The sequence below is a fragment of the Triticum dicoccoides genome, chromosome 7B (genome assembly GCF_002162155.2).
Source record: "Triticum dicoccoides isolate Atlit2015 ecotype Zavitan chromosome 7B, WEW_v2.0, whole genome shotgun sequence".
In the NCBI taxonomy this organism is placed as follows: Eukaryota; Viridiplantae; Streptophyta; class Magnoliopsida; order Poales; family Poaceae; genus Triticum; species Triticum dicoccoides.
The window spans coordinates 306501510-306517492 of record NC_041393.1 but is presented as its reverse complement, the minus strand read 5'-3'; positions in this window follow the sequence as shown (position 1 = coordinate 306517492).

The following is a 15983-nucleotide window of genomic DNA, read 5'->3' as shown; positions in this document are numbered from 1 at the left end:
TGAAGATGATGATGATGGATGTGATGCCTTTTTGGGTTGTGCCACGAAAACTATGTTCGAATGTCGGCAAAATTGCATTTGAACTCTCTGAATTTGTGTTTTATTTATCAAAATCACGTCCAATTATATTGTGTGGTTTTATGGTTTGAGGGTCGAAATCGGCAATGCACGGAACAGAGCCCGCAAACCCGAGCGGTAAAAAAGATTATCCGGGGATAGTCTCTTTTACCGCTCGGGTTTGTAGGCTCTGTTCGGCCGCAGCTGATTTCGTCCCTTATAACGCACTTTTCTCGACCCTTATACCGGTTATAAGGATCGCAATTTTAAGGGATCTACTAGAGATGTTCTAAGAGTACTGGTTGGCTGCCTGTGCTTTGCCATGGAAGAACAAACAGACATAGTCAACTAATAGTACAACATGGCATTGTGCTCCAGCCATAGGTTCTGCCGTTGCTTTCCTGTTGATGCACATTGAGAGCCAACCACTTTTGGAAGTATCAAAACTACATTGGTATGTTTTATTAACACCTGTTTTTGAGGGAAATCCGTCATGACAACATTACTGGTTGATAAAACATACCAACAATAAAGTGAATCTTTATAATAGACAACATGATGATTTTCCTCCACATAAGGCACTAAAGTATGAGCTCTTTTATCAATTTCTCTATGACTAAACTCAGAGCTTACTTGAATAAAACTACTACCAATAAAAAATGCCCTCTTCCTTAACCGTCACCGCTGGGCCAATAGAGTTTCCTCCACCCTACATGATTTCAATCATCTCCATGTAGTTGCCGTTGACAATTAGTTTTTTGCATCTAGCCTGTCCAGCAATAAGCCCATCCCGCAATGCTCCCGATTAAGCTTTTCTTACAAATCTCGATGTACAGGCAAACACATAGACTCTACAAGTAACCAGAATATAAATAGGCACTTATACTTCAAGCTTTGTCCTTTCCATTAAAGAAATACATCAAAGTATACAATCACACAAGTATCACATGAGCAATCTTATGTGACACGGTGCATCTTATTCTTAAGTAAAATATTATCCAATAATAAGTACGCTAGACCAAACAACCAATCTTGCCATGCCAAGTCGTTTTGCACTATGAAAAGTACAAATAATGACCTTGTGGCAAAGATCTATCACTCTGGGGAAATGGGAGTTTTGTAATAGAAAACACCACACGTAAGGGGTTAGTCACGCCTATTAAAAATGGTAGTGTCCGCACGAGCAAAATGAAGAACTACACAATCAATCACCCTAACAAAACAAGTGCGTAGTGTACTTATGCATCAACGGTGGATTAAACTATGAGACCAGGAGGATAGAATATAACATAATATACCACAATATGTGCAGTGCAGTAACTACTCAACCGTGTGACCAATGAAGGGTAAAAAAGTCAAATACCGCTTCTCCCAAGCCCTTCTTTGTCTTAGCAAAACAAATTTCACCCTGTCTTTTCAGGAACAAATGGTGTAGTTAATATCCACACAATTATGAGGCTACTTGATTTAGTTAGTCTTAATTATGAACACGCAAAGGTTGGAGAGGAGGAACTAAAATGTTACACTGCAAAATTCATGTCTAGTAGGACCATGCTTAGTTTTGAGTATATAAAGATATGTAACAGGCACCGGTGCCTATATAATTTGTTGCTTTCATGATGAGCATGTCCCTTTTGGAAAGAACATTATATACCTAGCACACTTATATAATCTAATTCTGGACAAGCAAGCTCGGAAGTTTGATCCGGTAATGTTAGCTTCTTTTAGATGAATTTTTGTAGCGACCGTCCCGGAAAGAATCACTTATCTTCGACTCACTGTAAATGAAAGAGGAACTCTCTTGCAGTAAGTTGGTGAGGGAAAAGAAGCAAAGAAGAGTTTAGTCACTTGAGTTGTACATGAAGTGTACAAACCAAAGTGTAGTTGTCATGCAAGTAGTATTAAGTTCATTTGCTCAACAAAAAATTAATTAATTGTCAGGGATTGCGAGCCAAGGATTATCTAATCAACTGGACTCTAGTTTCATTAGTATCAAACATGTGTAATGCACGTGTAGCCTAATATAAGCTAGTTCGGCTAGGTATCTATCGATCCAAATTTAACAGAGAAGTTGAAATTAGCACAAAAAACAAAAATACATTTTTAGTGCAATATTAGATTACTTATAATGCCGTGATAACTTATAGATTCTAGATGAAACCATTAGCGCCATCTCTACTCCTTGCAGAGATATCATTCACTGGTAGCCTCCCGATTGTTGGAACATCTTTGTTGTTCATGGAAAGATCTTAAATTAGCACAAAAAACAAAAATACATTTTTAGTGCAATATTAGATTACTTTTAATGCCGTGATAACTTATAGATTCTAGATGAAACCATTAGCACCATCTCTACTCCTTGCAGAGATATCATTCATCGGTAGCCTCCTGATTGTTGGAACATCTTTGTTGTTCATGGAAAGATCTTAAATTAGCACAAAAAACAAAAATACATTTTTAGTGCAATATTAGATTACCTATAATGCCGTGATAACTTATAGATTCTAGATCAAACCATTAGCGCCATCTCTACTCCTTGCAGAGATATCATTCACCGGTAGCCTCCCGATTGTTGGAACATCTTTGTTGTTCATGGAAAGATCTTTACATACAATAGCCCCACTATGAACCGATCGAACTAACTTCTCGTACTAAACATTAGAGGGGGAACTTATTATATACTTTAGGGTGTCAAAACAATGACTCCTAATAGAGGAAGCAGATGGGGATTTGCATAACCAGCATGCATGTAAAGCTAGGACGGCATGGCGCTATATATGCAACTGCTTCCCTATAACAATTTTCCGGGATGTGGTAGGGTGGATTGAATAAATATATGAAAAGACCAATTATATACTACTCCATGGAATCATGGACCATCGAGATGCCAATTTTGTAAATTAGAGAGATGCACATTGACTCCAGGTTGATGCTGCTTTTAGGATGTTAAGCATCTGAAATAGGTACCACTATCAGGGTCATAAATCAACCATCTCCTCTCATGGATAGACACAACCCGGGAACAAAAAGAAAAGAGATGAATTCATATCAGAATCTAGGTCAGGTAACACCTACTTCCTGTCTTCGTAGGTGGCGTCTTCCTTGGCGGCGGCGTCATTGGCGCGATGTTCGTGATGCCCAAAGATGATTAGTGCCACGCGGAGATTAGGATCGTGCTTGCTCACGCCCTAGGGCACGACGGCTATGAGGCACTCGATGTTGGAGACCTACATGGCCTGAAGCGTGTTGAGGCGCTCGTGGACGCCCGCTCTTGAGGAGGTATGATTCCCGCCTTCGCCGGCCTGTACCTACTCTTCCTTCCTCTCTTTCTCCACCATCTCCTCCGCATGCATGGGGGTGGGAGAGCAACCACATTAAAGGGCAATGAGGATGGAGGAAGGGGGTCACGATGACCGGGACAGACGTATGGAGAGGATCGTGGGAGCCTCACATGAGGGGATCGTGTGTGCGTGGGTTTGTTGCTGCTTTTTTCTCTTTGCATTGTGAATGGAGGAGCAATCATGGCCCTCGCAAGATGTAGAGAGTTTTTTTGGTCGATGGTTGTCGTTAATGGGGGGAGGAGGTCAAACCATCACCACGATGATGACGGCAGATCCCCCTTTAATAGTAGAGATATGTGGGCATATCTCGGGCTTTGCGTCGGGCCAAAAAAAGCCTGGTGCTAGAAACCCAGGCCCGAGCCTGGCCCAGCCCGACCGTCAGGTCTACTAAATCAGGCCCGAGGCCAGCCCGAGCCTGAAAAAGCCCGAAATGGCCCTGTTGGCTCAGCCCGACTATGTCTAGAATCATGTTTTTCATAAGCCCAAGCCCTGCCCGATCTGCTCGCTGGACTCGATTTCCAGGCCCGAGCCCGGCCTGATTGCATGCTCGGGCTCAGCTCGGCCCGAGATTTCCAGGGTGGGTCGAGTTGGGCTGTCCAGATCGGGTTACCCATGGCCAGGTATAGTTAAGATCAACTGCAACACACCTGCCTAATGCGGTCTTTGTCCATTTTTTCTTCGTTTGGGCCGGCCGCCCGCTCGTCGTTCACCATCTTTTGCGTTTGGCTTGGCAGTGCGTCCAAAGCGTAGAACCATTTTCACCCTCGCGGGCGGCTTGCCGTGGTTTTTCAAACAAAATACAAACATTTTACATAGTTTCATAAGCAAACAAATATATCATACATCACAAGCCAAATAAATATATCACATTTTACAAGCCAATAAAAACTAAACTGTCTCAAATACATTTAAAAAAGATACATCTATTGGTTGTTGATTGCTTGTATCTATGTTAGTATTTCCCTGAAAAGGAGAGGATGATGCATCACAACAACGGTAAGTATTTCCCTCAGTTATGAAACCAAGGTTATCAATCCAGTAGGAGAACAAAGCAACACTATGAAAACAACACCTGCACACAAACCACAAAAATTTGCAACCCAACCCGTAAGAGGGGTTGTCAATCCCTCCTCGGTATTGAGATAGATTAAATAGATCTAACTAAAACACATAACAAAATAAATAGATAAAAACTATAGCAATATATTTTTGGTTTTAATATGATAGGAAATATACCTCGGGGTCATAGATTTCACTAGAGGCTTCTCTCAAGAAAATAGCGTACGGTGGTAAACAAATTACTGTTGGGCAATTGACAGAAAAATCAAATTGTTATGACGATATCCAAGACAATGATCATGTATATAGGCATCACGTCCAAGATTAGTAGACCAACTCCTGCCTGCGTCTACTACTATTACTCCACACATCAACCGCTATCCAGCATGCATCTAGTGTATTAAGTTCATGGAAAAATGGAGTAATGTAATAAGAACGATGACAAATTAGACAAGATCTATTCATGTAGGAGTAGACCCCATATTATTATCCTTAATAGCAATGATACATGCGTGTCATGTCTCTTTCTGTCACTGAGATTTAGCACCGCAAGATCGAACCCATCACAAAGAACCTCTTCCCATTGTAAGAAAAATCAATCTAGTTAGCCAAACCAAACCAAAGTTTCGGAGAAGAAATACGAGGCAATAAAGATCATGCATAAAAGAGTTCAACAAATACTGAAATAATATTCATGGATAGATCTGGTCATAAACTCACAATTCATCCAAAGTCATTACATCATATAGATCTCCAAGAACCTCGAGTAGAACATTGTATTGAAGATCAAAATGAGAGAAGAAGCCATCTAGCTACTACCTATGGACCCGTAGTTCTGTGGTAAACTACTCACGCATCATCGGAGGGGCAACAAGGATGATGAAGAACCCCTCCGTGATCGTTGACCCATCTGGCAAAGTACCGGAAAAGGCCTCTAGATTGGATCTCGTGGTTCTGGAACTTGCGGTGGCTGGAAAAGTGTTTTCTTTACAGAGCTGAAGATCGGTGGAGAAGCTTCCTGCGGGCCCCACTACCCACCAGGGCGCGCCTGGAGCCTCTGGCGCGCCCTGGTGCCTAGTGGGCCCCATGGGCCTCCTCTAGTGCACTTCCTTGGCCTCCTAGGTGTCTTCTGGGCAGAAACCCTTAGTTTCAGGAAACCCAATTTGCAGTTGAATTTTTGTTTCCCAATCTATGACTATGCAAACGTTGCCACTCCTCCGTGCTCAGGCATAACGTTGTCACCCTGAAACTGAAACCCTTAGTCATAGATACGTTACGGGCACTCATCCTCTACGATCATATTGCGCATGATCACACAAGCAGTCATCACCTCCCACAACTTCTTGGTGCTCCAAATTCTAGCAGGATACATAATGATGCACCATCGAGATTGCAAAACACCAAAGGCACGCTCCACATCCTGCCTAGTTGTCACAACCTGTTTTTCATGTCACAACACTTAAGCTAATAAATCATGATAAGATGTGGTTTGACAAAAACTTTTGAGTGTTTTGAACTTTGCTTCATTGGATTTTTGTCTCCTATTTGCAAGTGCTCTAAAAATCAAATAAATCCTCCAACTCTTATACTCCTTCATCCAAAAGTTTGCCCAATGATCATGAAGCATTTTCTAAATTAGGTTTTCCAAAAACCCTTGAATTGAGACTTGAACTACAAGTACTTAATTTAGGGTATGAGAATTCTTTAAAAAATTGTATTTGACTCCTATTAGATATAGGACTCCCATAAACCAGAAACCTATTTTTTTTGAAAGTTTTTTTCTGTTTTATTTAAAGGATTTTTCTTAAGGCCACAAATGGTCTTTAATAGGTTAAAATTATTTTAATGTTTCAAAAATATTTGAGAAAATTTAGGGGGACTCAGTGGACATATATGGTCCATATATATATATATATATATATATATATATATATATATATATATATATGAGTTTCAACACATGGTCATGTTCAACTTATTGGTCAAATCCATCAAAAACCCTTTCTGGATATTTCAAGCTTTTGAAATATTTACAAAGGAAATATTCTCAAAATATTCCAAGAAAATTCTATCATGTAAAAAATACCATACTTGATGATCTTGCCAAGGAAGATCAAGAGAACCCCATCATAACTCCTCAAAACCATTTATGTCCATTTTGAAATTTGAGCAACTTTACATTGCCAAACATGTACAAATGATCCCAAACTTGGTACACATGCTCAAATGGTCTAACTATTCATTTATGGCAAATGGCACAAGTTGGAGAATAGGATAGCTTGATCGAAGTGCCCCAAAACCCTTCTTGACTAGGATCAAATTTGAACAACTCTACATTGTCAACTGTCTCCTTTTGACCTCAAATTTTGTGGACATGCTAAATCCCCAAATGATGACACCACACCAAGTGGTGCATCAAGGAGAACAACTTAGCATGACCAAATCTAGCCAAAACAGGTTCTGCCCATTTTTCGGGTTTACAAAAGTTGCATCGGCCACTTTCTCTTTTTGGTCTCAAATTTTGTGGATACTGCTATTTTGTGGTGCCATTCATTCCTGTTAAGTCTCATGGCAAGAAGAACCCTTTTGATATCCCAAACCACTATCAAACACCTTCTGCCATTTTACCAAAACCACTGTTTCGACCCCTTCCACTAGTCTCCATGAGCTCAATTTTTTTCCACAGCTTACCCATATCATCTTATACCTCCAGTTATTCTTGCAAGATCAAGGACCAATAATTGGTGGGTGAAAACCCCACTTTCTCTCTCTAGACAAGATTGTTTCTCTCTCTCTCACCACCCTTCTCTCACCAGAGCTCCTCCAAAGCGTCCAATGCTCCCACCCCATTCTTTACTACCCTCTAGCACTACTGGACACAAGTGGCCGCGCCAACTTTTCCTTTTTTATGCCATGGCATGCCAAAGGCATGCTCCAGAGTGTGCTACAGTGCACCCATGCACTGTAGCCGACCTCTGCCCGAGCCACCCGATGACCTCGGGCCTTCCCCGCGCGCCTGCAGAGGCCCCTCGGCGTCCGCAACACGCTACATGGTCGGCCCCCTCCCCCTCTCTCCCTCCTGCCGCTCCCGCACATGAACAGAGCGCCGCCTAGCTCCACCAGTGTGCACCCGCGCTCGGGACATGCAGGACATCGCTGCACTCCCCCATTCTCTCCCCCTTGGCCTGGACCACGCCTATGAACGCCTTGGACAAGGCACTGGGTGCCAGTTTGGCCCCTGGCACTGCATTGGCAGTGGCCGTGGACGCCGCCCACGGTGCGCCATGGCCTCGCCTTATACAGCCGCCCAAGGTCCCTCTCCCCTCTCTGTTCACTCACTCTCCCCCAGCGACCTCCTCGAGCCGCCTGCTCCTCCTCTCGTGCCTCCCTTCTTGTCCTACCACCGCACGGCCGCCGCTTTGGCTCGCTCGAATTCGAGCAACACCGAGCTCACATCCCTCCCATTCCTCCACCAAAAGACTCCCAGTGGTCCGGCGATCGTCCTCACCTCCTCAAACCATCGCCAAGAGGCACGAACGCCGAGAGCCACGTACGGCCGATGACCTCCCGTGCCACCGTTAGAGCTGATGTCACCTCGGCCCCCCTCCGGCGGTCGTGACCTTCACTAGTGTATGCCGCTCCGCTCTGAGCTCACCCATAGGCGGAGCACCGCAGGAGACGGCCGAGGGCACCGGCTATCATCGGAAGAGCGCCAGCGTGCGCTCTGCCTCCCCTGCTCTACCTCGAGTAGGAGGTAGAGGACGACCGCCCCGCCAGTTGGCAGGGGGGCCACCTGTAAGCGACCCCAGAGCCGGGCTCAACAATTTAAGTAGAATAAGCTTTGGGCAAATACGCTTCCCCCCATTGGGAAGCATAACCTTGTCAACGCACCATCGATGTCGCCCCTCCCCTCCTGCGCGGCTAGGCAGCTGAGCCAGGCCCAGTGTGCTCCAGCACTGAGCCTCACCCGGAGCGCATAATAAGGTAGATTCCTTTTTCTTTTTCTTTATCCAGTGAACTTCAAAAATTCATAAATAATTCAAATGGACTCCAAATTTGATGATTCAAATTTCTAGTAGTTCATAAATTCACGATTTATCTCATGGTGCAATTTGCACATTTTTCCAGAACTTTTTCTTCACAAATATTTATGAAATTCCATTTTTTTTTCATTTCTGTGATAAAAGTTAGGAAATCATAGAGAGCCCATTTTTTATCCAAATGCCATTATTCAAATTCCTAGATCCTTGTAAGTTCATAACTTAGGTTTTGGACATTTTCCCAATACTTTTTGTGCCACATCAAATATTGGTCCATTTCTCCATGTATATCCAACTTTGCAAATCCCTAGGAAAATCATTTCAACTCCAAATCCAGTTAACCAATTCCTAAATGCTTCTAAAATCATGCTTTGTTAAATGGGTGCCCTTGCTCATTTTTTTTAAAATAATATATCTCCGTGGACTCCTTGCAGATCCATTAACACTTTGATTCCGTCATATTAAAGTGTTGAAAAATATCAATTGATGTAATCCCAATGAGACCACTTTGGTCATTTTTCATATGACCAAAGGTATCCTAAAAAAGTCCAACTCACATTTTTAGAGCACTTCTTTATTTTTGCCTTGTTGTGTTGCTTATTGTGATTGTTTCCTATGTTAGTTGACGAAGTAGACGGAATACTCGGAGAAGGGCCAGAAGATTTGAAGACTGTGTTGAGCCAGGCAAGCAGCCCTTTGACCATGTCTATGAAACCCTTTTTATGCATGTCATATAGCACTTTATTATTGTTGCATCGAAATTTGATGAGGTGGTAACCACTTTGGTGGTTTGCCTCCATTACTTCCTTGTTGATACTTGCATTGTGCATGACCCTACCTTCCTATGAGGGTTATGCGGGTGGGAGTAGATAGGATGCTAAGGTAGTTGCTACGCAAAAAGGGACGGGTATATGCATGGTTATGGAGACAAAAGAATTATATAATACTTTTCGAAAACCTCCTCGGGTGCCACTAATGCCGAGGGAGATGTTGAGCTAGGTAACCACTTGATAAAGAAGTGGTGTACCGAGGCAAGTGAGTGTGTTGTTTTCAAAAATGGATTGGTTTAAGTTGTAACCGTTACTTCAACCTTACATGTGCAACCACTCTACACTTATATGGGAAAGGGCATTATTGATTACCTAGTTCGTGCTAACATGGATGCCCGCATTACTAGTGAATGGAGTGGCGTGGTCACTCTCGGGATGGGGTCGTGCCAGGTAGGGCGGCCATGATTATTTTTACAGGGCGCCGAACACACCGTTGGTACCCCGTGCTAGTGATATGTGATTGCAAGTGCAACTAATCCCCGGGTGGTTTTACTAATTCATAAAAACATATAGCTCATTGAACTAATAGCCATTCAAGTTAAATGTTTCAGAAAGATCAATGATTGGCATGGCATGGACTAGAGATGTGGACCCCTCAAAATGCTAAGGACACATATTGGCAAAAGATCTAGACTCTTCATTTTCATTTTAGTGATCCAAGATCACATTGAGTCCATAGAAAAAGCCTATACTATTAAAAGGGGATGAGGTGTTGCTTAATGGCTTGCTTGCTCAAAATGATTAGTGATATGCTCCAAAGCCCTCAACCATTTTCTCAAATCCAAATATGTCCTAAACCTAAAGTCAAACTCGGCCCCACCGATTTGATTCATCCGGCACCACTAAGTTCACTTGACATAGCCATAGCTAGAAACCCTAACTAGTTCGGTCTCATCGATAGGGATCTCGGTCTCACCGAGATGGGATTGCAAACTCTCTGTTTCCCCTCATAACATTTTGGTCTTACTGAAATGAGCAATCGGTCCCACAGAGTTTGCAATGCAAACTCTCTGTTTCCTTTTCATAATATTTCGGTCCCACCGAGTTTGCTTGACCAAGTCTGGTTTGCTTATTGCTGAAATTGGTCTCACCGAGTTCATGCGATCGGTCTCACCGATATGAGGTTTTGTCCAGACCCTAGCGCATAGGTCCCACCGAGTTGATCTCATCGGTCCCACCAGAAATCCTAACGGTTACATTTTGAACTAGACGGTCTCACCGAGTTTGGTAAAATGTGTTTAACGGTTAGATTTTGTGTGGAGGCTATATATACCCCTCCAACCCCTTCTCCATTTGAGAGAGAGCCATCAGAACGTGCCTACACTTCCACTACTTATTTTCTGAGAGAGAACCACCTACTCATGTGTTGAGACCAAGACATTCCAATCCAACCACAAGAATCTTAATCTCTAGCCTTCCCCAAGTTGCTTTGCACTCAAATCTTTCCACCATTTCCAAATCTGTGTGAGAGAGTTGGGTGTTGGGGAGACTATCATTTGAAGCACAAGAGCAAGGAGTTCATCATCAACACACCATCTATTACCTTTTGGAGAGTGGTGTCTCCTAGATTGGTTAGATTTCACTTGGAGCCTCCGTCAAGATTGTGGAGTTGAACCAAGGAGTTTGTAAGGGAAAGGAGATCTCCTGCTTCATGAAGATCTACCCGAGTGAGGCAAGTCCTTCATGGGTGATGGCCATGGTGGGATAGACAAGGTTGCTTCTTCGTGGACCCTTCGTGGGTGGAGCCCTCTATGGACTCGCGCAACTGTTACCCTTCATGGGTTGAAGTCTGCATCAACGTGGATGTACAATAGCACCACCTATCGGAACCACGCCAAAAATATTCGTGTCTACATTGCATTTGCCCTCTCCAAACCCTTCCCTTTTACCTTCATATGCAATGTTTTACTTTCCGCTGCCACACTCTTAGAATTGCATGTGTAGGTTGATTGCTTGACTTGTGCTAAGTTGGTAAAATCTGCCAAGACTTAAAATTGGGAAAATGTTAGACTTTATTTGGTCAAGTAGTCTAATCACCCCCCTCTAGACATACTTTCAATCCTACAAGTGGTATCAGAGCGTTGGTCTCCATTTGCCTTGATTTCCATAGCTTTGGTGATCATAGCCTTGGTTTCACAACCTAGGAGAGTATGGCGTCAGGCAAGGGAAATTACCACCATAGAGGTCCTTACTTTGATGGTACTAATTTTGCTAGTTGGAAGCATAAGATGAAAATGCATATTCTTGGACATAACCCCGTCGTTTGGGCTATTGTGTGTATTGGTTTGCAAGGTGAATTCTTCGATGGGAGAGAACCAAATCATGAAGCAATTGCGGAAGAATTGAAGATGCTGCAATACAATGCTCAAGCTTGCGATATCCTCTTCAATGGATTGTGCCCCGAAGAATTCAACAAAATCAGCCGTCTTGAGAATGCAAAGGAAATTGGGGATACTTTTATTGATATGCATGAAGGTATCGAGTCCGTCAAGGAATACAAATTGGATGTGCTTCAAAGTCAACTTGACTAGCTCAAATGAAGGGTGGTGAAGGTGTTGCTGAAATGTACTCTAGGCTTGCTCTCATCACAAATAAGATTGTCGGCTTAGGAAGTGAAGAGATGACCGATAGATTCATCATCAAGAAGATCCTAAGAGCCTTGGATGGAAAATATGATACCACGTGCACACTGATCCAAATCATGCCCAATTGCAAAGATCTCAAGCCAACAGAAGTCACTGGAAGAATTGTTGCTCATGAGATGTCACTCAAGGATAAGGAAGAGCTTCACAACAAGTCTAGTGGTGCTTATAAAGCTTCATGTGATAATCCTTCCACATCAAGTGAAAAACAAGTCTTCAATGAATAATTGAGCTTAATGGTGAAGAACTTCAACAAATTCTACAAGAGTAGAAGCAAAGAGAGAAGCTCCAAGTCAAGATCCTACCATGACAAAAGGTCTTCTAGTCGTGATCAAAATTGCTAGAATTGTGGAAGACCTGGACACTACTCCAATGAGTGTACGATTCCGTACAAAATAAAAGAAGACTCACCTAAAAGGAGAAGTAGAAGAGATGAATAACCTCCAAGAGAGAGAAGGGGTAGAGATGATCATTATGAATGAAGACCCTCTCGCAAAAGCAAGGATTCAGAAAGGAAGGACAAGTCATCAAGGAGCTACACAAAAAGAAGACATCAAGCTCATGTTGGTGAATGGGTATCCGGTTCTAACTCTGATAACCACTCTGAGAGAAGTTATCACTCTAACTCCGAATATACTCAAGATGAAGGTGTTGCTGGTCTTGCACTTGTGTCAACCAACTCATACGACATATTTGACTCACCAAATGAAGATATTGGAAGATGCTTCATGGCTAAAGGCCCGAAGATATCACAACCCTAGTATATTGATTTCAATAGTGATGAAGATGATTTGCTAGGTGATGTTGATTTACATGTTCATAATGCTAGTGATGAAAACTATGATGAAATTGATATTAATCATGCTAATCAAGATGAAATGAATGACAATAATAAGAAGCAGATTGAGCGTCTAACTAAAGAACTAAACACTCTTAATTTAGCTCATGAAACTACTTTAGAGGATCATCGAGAACTTTAAAACTCATGAGAAGCTACTCTTTGAAAAGATCAACTTAGAGCAAGAGCATGGGTTCTTAAAAGCAATCAATGATGATCTTTGGAAGAAAAGTTCTTCTTACATTGCCAAACGTTTATTCTTGTCTACTTACATGCCACAAGTAAAATCTAGCAACAAGAAAGTAAGATTCTTGTAGTAGTAAGAATTATCATGCTAAGTCCAATATTGTTGCTTCTAGTAGTTCTCTTGATTCCACTAATGATTCTCTTAGCCAAGTTACACTTGAGCAACAAATTAGCTTATTGAAGGGAATTATAGAAAAATGTGTTTACAAGAGCCTTGCCGGACGTAAGCAATTTGAGGAAATTGTAGGCAAGCAAGGAAGGCACCGGAAGAATCAAGGTGTTGGTTTTGAATGAAAGTTCACTGGCAATGGAGTTAGTGGGAATAAGATCAATACCCCAAGACGAAGTTTGTTCCTCAACAAGAGAAGTATGATCCTACTTCCTTCAAGGGAACACAAGATCAAGATGGTCTTCCACCAAAGGGCAAGGACAAGCTTCAAGACGAAATTGATGCATTTGAAGAAGCTCCAAAGGCCTTGGTCAAGTGGGTTCCCAAGACTACTTCAAGTTCTGCTTCAGCAAGTACTACTACAACCCCAAGGATTCCCTTCAAGTTGATGTGGATACCAAAGAAGAAGAACTAGAGAATTCTTGAGGGTGACTCCGCCAACATACTTCGCTCATATTTATATTGGCAAGGACAAGTGCAATCAACTTCCACATCTTGCACTAGTTCAAGGAGTCACAAACCCTCTTGTTGGTAAGTCAAGGGACAAGGCAACCAAATGCTTTCATGGAAATCATCATATATGTACTTCACTCTATGTCTATGGATATCCTTGTTTGTTCCTTGTGGGACTAACCCATGTAGGTATTGAAAGTGCAACTCACTCCACTGGATTGCTCCAAATGATCTACATCAACATTGAGCATCCGCATCTTCAACATCTACACGACAAAACCCAAGGTTAGTTCATCCCTCTTAGGGGGGGGGGATATCACATCTAGGGTGAGTTTTACTCTAAGAATTGAGCTAAAGCAATTCTAATGGTGTGAACACATCATTGCTTTATGTAAAAATGGTAACCCCACTTATGCTTAAATGATGAGTATGACCTATGATCAAATGTTCGCATTTGACCCGTAAGTCAATATATACTCATATATAGATGACCTAGTCATCGCCAATTGCTTGATAGATGATAGAGTGTTTGTGCATGCTTTTCCACATATTTCATTTGCTATCTTATTGTGTGAGCATGTTGGTAGCGTAATTTTCTCCATTCGAGGACATCCATTTGTTGCTTTGACTATTTGATTTTTTTTGCCAAATGGATGGACAAGAATGCCTAAGTACTCCCTCTAGCTATCTATGCTTTTCTCGTCTCAAAGTCTATTCATGCTACATCACAAAGTTTGATCAAAGTCATATTCGGACCCTCTGAGTGAGGAGCACTCGGGGCCACCGATTCGTCATAGACTTAACTTCCAAAACCTCTTAGTGCATTTCGGTTTGACCGATTCATCCCATTCGGTCATACCGAGTTCATTAAGTCAATCTAGATTTTAATCTCGGTGCAAACGATTTGAACATTTCGGTCACACCGAGTTGCAGCAAGCGCTTGCGATTCTGCGTCTCAGTGCCACTGAGGCGTTCCACTTGGTCACACCGACAGGGTCTGGACATATATACCCATGGGCTAAAATTGGAAATTTCTCCAAACGCTTCACCCGCGCCTATCTAGGTCTGTCGACTCGTGGTCTCCAGATCGTCTTCTCGTCGTCAGCATCTTCCTACCGCTGATCTCAGTCGCTGTTAATGGGAATCTTTGCCGCCTTCGTCGCCGTAGCGGATTCATCGCCAAGTTAGGGTATGAACTTGTCCCTTTGTTTCATTCTGACTCCGATTCCGTGCACAAAGACCAATGCATGTATTCTTGCCACTTTTGAGACAACTCTATCTACTACAAACTCTATTAGATTAGATTTGATGCAAAAAAATTAGGTTTAGGTTTCCCCCGAACTCATCTCGGACCGACTGATATTAGGATTTCGGTCTCACAGATTTGGCTCAGGCCATAGCACAAGTATTTTTTGGTCTGACCGAAACATACCAATCAGTGTGACCGAGTTCATTTCTCTATGAAACCCTAGCAACTTGGAGTCACCAAACTACATCTCGGTCTGACCGATCTTGCATGTTTAGACTCCAGAACTGCTTCGGTGTCACTTAGTTTGCAATATCGATAGCTCCGAAATGCTTTCTATAGAAACCTAAAACACTTTTTTTGACTCATTTGTTTTGCAAAATGTTTGTGCTGTGTGATGCTCATCCACTCTATCTTACACTATCTATTCACAGGTTTAGCTTTTCAGTGTCAGCAATGTCAGACAATATTGATAGCCAGAACAGGTCAGAAGAGCATGCAAATCTGAGTGAGGGCACTAGTCCCTCAAATAACAGTTATGAGGAGGGTAGCAGAAGCACCCCAAGCAATCTTCCTAAGGCTACTGTCAGGCAAAGGAAGAAGAAAACTTCTAACTCAAAAGATGAGGATTTTGAAATTGAGGAAATCACTGAGGGAGTCCTGGATTAAGGGGTCCTCAGACGGCCGGACTATTAACATGGGCCGGACTGTTGGGTTATGAAGATATAAGACAGAAGACTTCTTCCCATGTCTGGATGGGGCTCTCATTTGCGTGGATGGCAAGCTTGGTGATTCGGATATGTAGATTCCTTTCTCTATAACGAACTTTGTATAACCCTAGTCCCCTCAGGTGTCTATATAAACCAGAGGGTTTAGTCCGTAGAGGCAATCATAATCACATAGGCTAGACTTCTAGGGTTTAGACATTACGATCTCATGGTAGATCAACTCTTGCAATACTCATATTCATCAAGATCAATCAAGAAGGAAGTAGGGTATTACCTCCATAGAGAGGGCCCGAACTTGGGTAAACATCGTGTCCCCTGCCTCCTGTTACCGTCA